This window comes from Scyliorhinus torazame, chromosome 4 (genome assembly GCF_047496885.1).
Source record: "Scyliorhinus torazame isolate Kashiwa2021f chromosome 4, sScyTor2.1, whole genome shotgun sequence".
Classification (NCBI taxonomy): Eukaryota; Metazoa; Chordata; class Chondrichthyes; order Carcharhiniformes; family Scyliorhinidae; genus Scyliorhinus; species Scyliorhinus torazame.
In genome coordinates, this window is record NC_092710.1 from 295,275,026 (window position 1) to 295,282,170 (window position 7,145).

Sequence of the window (7,145 nt, forward strand, 5' to 3'; positions counted from 1 at the left end):
ATGCCTGCGGATCGGCCCTCCCCCGAGTGGCGGCGATGGACTGAGTCCGCAGCCGCCGTGCTGAGGTCCTGATGGGTGAGACCATGAGAGACCCACGCCGTCGGAAACTCGGCCTGTCGGGGCATCGAGCATCGGGGGGGGGGGGGAGCGGGCATCAGGCAACGTCCTCTTTGGAGGGGGTGGAGCATCGCAAAAGCGGCACCGCCCCGGATTTTGCCAGAAACGTGATTCTCCGGCCGATCGCTGAATGCTATTTTGTCGACCGGAGAATCCAACCCCTTATTTTGAAACTGCCCCCTAGTTTAGAGTCTCCATTAGTGGAAAGATCCTTTCACCATCAGCCCTTCAAGTCCCCTCAGAATCTTATATGTTTCATATGATCATTCTTTAAAAATTCCAGTGAATATAGGCCCAATCTTTCCTCAATTACAACCCCTTCATCCCAGGAATCAGCCTCGTGAATCTTTCTTGAACTTCTTGCAATGCAAGTATGACCCTCCTTAAGCAAAGAGGTCTGAACCACACAGTAATCGCCAGGTGTAATCTCAGCAACGCACTGTACTGTTATAGCAAAACATCCCTACTTTTATGCTCCATCGCCATTGTAATAAGGGCCAACATTTCAGTTGCCTTGCTAATTGCTGTACCTGCAATGCTAAACCTTTTGTGATTCATACAAGGACACCAAGATCTCTCTGCACTGCTGCAGTGTTCTGCAGTCTCTCTCAATTTAAATCATATTCTGGTTTTCTTCTCATGTCAAAGTGAGCAATTTCACATTTCCAACGCAGCTTCACCTATCGTTCTCCCTTGGCAGATTTTTAACATCACCCTGGAAGCTTGCTTTATATCATCAGCAAATTAGCTACAATATATTGGCCACTTCATCCAAGTCATACACGTCCCAGCACTGATTTCTATGGCACTCCACTGGAGTTTGCCAATGACCCACTCACCCAGATTTTGTGTCCTTTTAGTTCACCAATTAACAGTTAACTGAAGGTATGTGTAAGGCAGTGAGACAAAGCTTCAAGTGAAAAAGTAAGCTTTTGGAAAATGTGAAGTTTTTTTATGTCATCTCAAGCAGGAGATCCAATAGCCCAGAGACTAAATTGACCGCTTTTTAATTCATTGATGGGATGTGGATATGACTGGCTAGGGCAGCATTTATTGCCCACCCCTAATTGCCCTTGAGAAGGCGGTGGTGAGGAGCTAGTTGCCTTCTTGAACCTTAACCAACGTGTTTCTATGGATTGCTGTTGATGCTGATTTACTGCTTTGAAATGGTCAGCACACAAATTCAAGTAAATACATTAATCAATCTGGTAAGAACAGGACACAGGTGAGATTCACAACTGCACATTCCAAATCTTCACCTCGTTCGCCATGTAACTCCTGGTCATGTCCCATCTGCTGCATCCTTTTGTATTGGTTCATACCTGGAGTCATGATTGAGACATTCCTCACTCCTCATCAAGTGATATTCAGACCATTAATGGTTGGAAAATCATAGGCTGGGGTGCGGAATTTCCTGATGATGTGCTCCTGCCACCAGAAGCAGTCACATTCCCAGCAACAAGCCTCGCCCAAGTAGGGCATGCCAGAAAAATAGACAGCATGCTGTTTTCGGTCAGTGACCAGAAAATGACGGCCAGTGCATGTCGCAATTCTAATATCTGATACTCAGACTTGGAAAATCATCCCTTTTGTCTTGTCCGAGAACTGGGGCTACCCCCAGGGATCTGAAAAGGCAGAGAACTGAACCGTCTTTCTCTACATAACTGAATTACTCACGACTCGTGTGTGCAGAGAGGCTGAATGGTGTAAAACTGTGCGAGTGTCCCAAAGTTACACAAAACTTGTATGCACTCTCGGTTATAAACAGGGCTTTAGTTGAAGAAATCAGTTCAGATAAAATCAGACGCGATTTGAAAAGTTTTTCTGGATTGTTAAAAAATCCTTGCGGTTACTGTCAAATGCAGTTGAGGACTTAGTCGTGAGAGATGGTGTGTGGTGCACCCTGCAGTCACTTTTGAGGGAGTGAAGTCCAATTCACGGCCTAGTTGAAATAAACGGCGGGTGTAGCAGACCGCCATATCATCTCGCAACCCCACTTGCTCTTAGAATGGGCTTAGTTATTTAGTTTATGGTTCTATTCCATGCCAAGTCCATCTTGAATCTCGCTGTCTTTAAATTCCAAATTTGGTTATTCGATTGAAAAGCCTCAAAAATGATTTCTCTCCAACAATGTGGATTAATGGCTGGCAAAGATACATTTAACCTGCCTCGAAAAACAGGTCTATTAAATTCAAACATATTACACGTTCTAAAGGCTGATTTAAATATTTATGTACATATATATATATAAAACCCTCTCCATTCCCTCAAAGATATCTGTAATTATGGATATTTACTTCCATACAACATCTGTGATGTTTCACAGAAGATATCTATGTAGACAGATGTCACTCTATAATTTGATTGTTTTTGGAGGCAATGTGCAGCGGACGATTCCAGACCTGATTTTAGTTCCCATTGAAGCAAAGGCGTATAATGAGCGGCCGATCCAGCATCGGCCACTTTGCACGATTGGCAGAAGTTAAAATTACTCCGCGCCGCGTGTTTATTCTCTGCAGTGTGCCACGGGTGGAGAAACATCTGACTGAACTCACCATGACCCAGTGGGCCGCTTGCGCGCCGAGGGAAATGTATCTCTTAATTGTGCCAGTTTGTGTATGTCCTCACAGTCTGATTTGTTTTTTGAGAAAACACCATCCAGACACTGCCCCGTTTAAAATAAATCCGGAATCTCATGGAACTAGAAAACGGAGAGATTTATAGTGTTGCAACACGAACATAGCTGAAGAATCAACTATCAATCCCTATTCCATATACACTGTGAGTTCAAATTACCAATCCCATACAGAGTGCATACTGTATACAATCTACTGCACACAAATACTAAAATCAACAGCAAGTTATTTTCAGATGGTGATTTTATTGATCTGGGTTTGAAGAAAATCAAATGAGCAAATTCTTAGTTTTTCCTAGTTTCCACATCAGTAACTGCCAAAATGCCACAACAAAATAACTCATCCTTTTTTAATATTAATCTTTTTAAAATGTAATTAGAAGCACAGATCTCCAACGAAAGGCCTGCAAGGATGAAATACAAATTATGTGCGCACTGCAGGTCTTCCCTTTTGTGTGTAGTCTGCTACCAACTCTTCAATTCAGATTGAACAATAGCTCCTTCCTCCTGACGTGAAATTCTTTTTTTCCCCGAAATATAAAAATAACAGCTACCTTAATTTAGTGCGTGTGTACTTGCATTGTTTGGTGTCTGCCTGCTTTCGTGTCACTTATCAACCTAAAGTTAACAACCCCCACCCCCCCCCCCCCCCCCCTCCCCCCACAATTGTCTTCTACTTGCTGGTGTTAAATGGTTTCTGAACATTTATGTGACCTGTTTTAACAGAACTTTATTTGTATATCCAAATTTGTAAGTGTAAGCAAGACCTTGTAGTGTTTTTGTATATCTCATTTCAGTACGCTTCCTAAACATTTTCCAGTATTATTTATTGAAAAGTTTTAAAATAAAGTGAATTATTTGCATCAACGCAACTGAATCTTAAAGTCCGTGTAGCCAGAACCAAGATGCTCTCCATAATAGCGGAGCCGTGCAGTTGTGAGGACCTCGAACCAAATTATATCTGTAGACAAGCATAATGAGACATTATTTTTCAGATTAACAGTGCCATTCAGTTCCTCAAAGCAGAAAGTTATGGGGTGTTTTTTTCCTTGTAATGTAAAAAAAAAATGTATTTGTGATTCATTTTCCCTCCGTGTATTGCATATGAAGCCAAAAAAATGAATGCTTGAAACTTCAGAGTACATTCCTACAACAGTGGGTGGATGTAGTGTTGTTCCACAATTCACTATGTCTCCCAGTAGGCATCATGCAAGTTGTCCATGTCTATTTATAGGCACAGGATCATACAGCTGTTGGTTAGTTGTTGAAACTTTCATGTCTGTGTACGCATTAGACCTGCCCGCTGGTTGCACTGCTACATCTTAAATGACGGATTTGGTCAGCTATGCCAGCTGTTGGTTTGAACTAATCCAACAAGACTGAAGGGTAGATGTAAAAAAAGTCAGAGTTACAAATACTGTGGATGTTGAAAATCTGAATTAAAAAACACGAGAAAAAACAAATAAGTTTTAATGCTTTTTTAAATTTGTTCATGTGACGTGAGCATCGATGGCTGTGCCATCCATAATTGCCCTTTAGGGGGCATTTAAGAGTCAACCCACTCCAGTCACATGTAGGCCAGACTAGATAAGGATAGCAGATTTCCTTCCCTGAAGGACATTACTGAACCAGATGAGTTTTTACTACAATTGACAATGGTTTCATGGTCATCATTAGATTTTTTTAATTCCAGATTTTTTTTTTTATTGAATTCAAATTTCACCATCTGCAGTGGTGGGATTTGAACCTGGGTCCCCAGAACATTACTCTGGGTCTCTGGTTTACTCGTCCAGTGACAATACCACTACACCACCGCCTCAAGTCAGTAACCTTTCAACAGAAGAATGGGCTGTTCAGTGGTGAGCAAAGGTTCTGGGCATGCAGAGAGATTACTTAAATAAGTAAGTGTGAGGCCACGAGAGTGACAATTTAAAATTTTAGGCATTGGGCTCTCATGAACCAAGTATGTCAATAAGGCACATAAGATGGGGGAAAAGGACTTGGCATAAGGGGATATGAACAGTAGAGATTTGGGTACACTGAAGTTAACAGCTGATGGAGCCGGGACAAGGGAATATTGGAATTACTGATGTTGGAGATGACAAAGACATGAAGGAAAGTGCCAGCAGCAGGCAGGGTGAAGGGCATGAGGTTATAGAGGTGAAAGAAGGCAGACTTTGTGATGGTGACAGAACTCAGGGTTGTAAAGGCTGCTGTGGCTGCAAACAGTCTGGAACAGTGGCCAGTGGAATCCAAGTTAATGTTCTGAAGTTTATTGCAGGTGCTAAAGACAATCACTCTGTGGTTAAATCAATGTTGAACTGGAGGAAATTGTGACAGAACAAAAAACATTCCACTCCTTGAGTATTGACATCCCTAACATTGAATGCAAAAATTCAACACCAGTGAGTTATTTCATTGATTAACAGACAAGAGACAATTAACATTAAGTACACAACTAACCATTCATGTGCATTTACTTTTTTTTATTTAAACTTGGTAACAAATACATTAAATGATTGTCAGTTCTCTCAAAAACACAGTAAAAAGCTACACAAACAGATTTTTGCGCCATATTTTATTCCAAAGGAATGAAGAGGAATAGACAGATACCACTGACACCGGCTGCTTTATACACAGATACCACTGCCTTTAATTGCTGTACTGGCAGTGATACCATTGATAACCATTGCTGAAGACGCAGGTATCAATGCCATTCGTGAGTGAACAGGCAATGATATCATTCCCATTAACTGCAACTAGTGACAATAATACCATTGGCATTCATTATTTCAGGAGCAATAATATCATTGACACCAATTGCAATAGAGGAGTGCAATCATTGGCATTACTATAGAGGCAGCCATACCATTGCCACTACTTTAATTGCAGTGATATTGTCATTCATTCCTACTGAGGCAGTGATAGCATTGCATGCATTCGTATTGAGACATCATCGCCATTCCATCATTCCCATTCACACTATTTAGACAGAGGTCATATACAATGGCAGGAGGTAGTGGTGGGTTGATTAATGTGGAATAATAGAAGAGGAAAACAGGTGTGACAGATTTAATGCTGTGATGTTGAAGGTTGATCTGAAAATGTTGGAGGTTTCTTTTTCAGAGAGGTAAATGGTAAATATGAGCAAATTATATTATTCAAGTTTATGCATTACATAATCTGATTCTATAATAATTAAGTTATTAAACAGTCATTTATAAGCTGATATCCCAAAAGCTGAGTATACTGAATTGTAAGGTAACTGTTTCAGTTGCAGATATTTCTCCTGTGCTTCCTGTATCTAACTGCACAAATGATCAAGATGCATCGATAATCAAATCATTTTAAACAAAGGTATATAATCAGGAAAATACTACACAGTGTGGTTACTTTTGTCAGGGTCAATGTTAGAGGCAAGATATTGTTTCAGATATAATAAAACCAACAACTTTCTCCTTTACAGCACGGTAGCACAGTGTTTAGCACTTTTGCTTCACAGCGCCAGGGTCCCAGGTTCGATTCCTGGCTTGGGGCACTGTCTGTGCGGAGCCTGCACTGCACGCTCTCCCCTTGTCTGCGTGGTTTCCTCCGGGTGCTCCGGTTTCCTCCCACAAGTCCCGGAAGACGTGCTGTTAGGTGAATTGGACATTCTGAATTCTCCCTCTGTGTCCCCGAACAGGCGCCGGAGTATGGCGACTAGGGGATTTTCACAGTAACTCCATTGCAGTGTTAATGTAAGCATACCCGTGGCAATAAAGATTATTATTATTTCTGTTAATTATTCCCAGAAATCCATTCCATGTAAAATGTCATCAATTTACTTATCTTAAATATTCTCACTTCATAAAATGTCCGGAAATATTTGGACATTTTCTGATTTTCATACATTATCTGGATTAAACCAGATAAACCAATATCCATTCAAGGATGCCTACCTTAAGACTGCAAAGGTAGGTACTGTTTTCAATTAAGGGCTGTGGGTAATATGCATGTGCTGGAATTAATACACAAGAAATGGAGGAAGGGTCATAAGTTCAGCATTTGGTAAAATAAAGTTACCTAACATTAGCATCAACAGCTAGCTAAGACTGAAATCCATACATCTTAAAGTATGACTGAACATACTTGTGGAGCACAGCAGGACTTACAAAACAGAGGAGAGACTGAAAGATTTTTCACCCAACCTCCCTTGGTCTTGTTCATCTCACCTAAGGTGTTAACTTGATAAGATTCAAGCTACAAGTTACCTTTCCGAAGCGTGGTTCTTGTTACAAGTTCAACAAGGACAAGAATGCACTTGGCGACTCAGAAATAAGTCAACTCGAAAGGAGCATTTTCTGACTGATTCTAGCAGGAAGCTTCACCCACTGTTAGCACATGGACTGGAAAT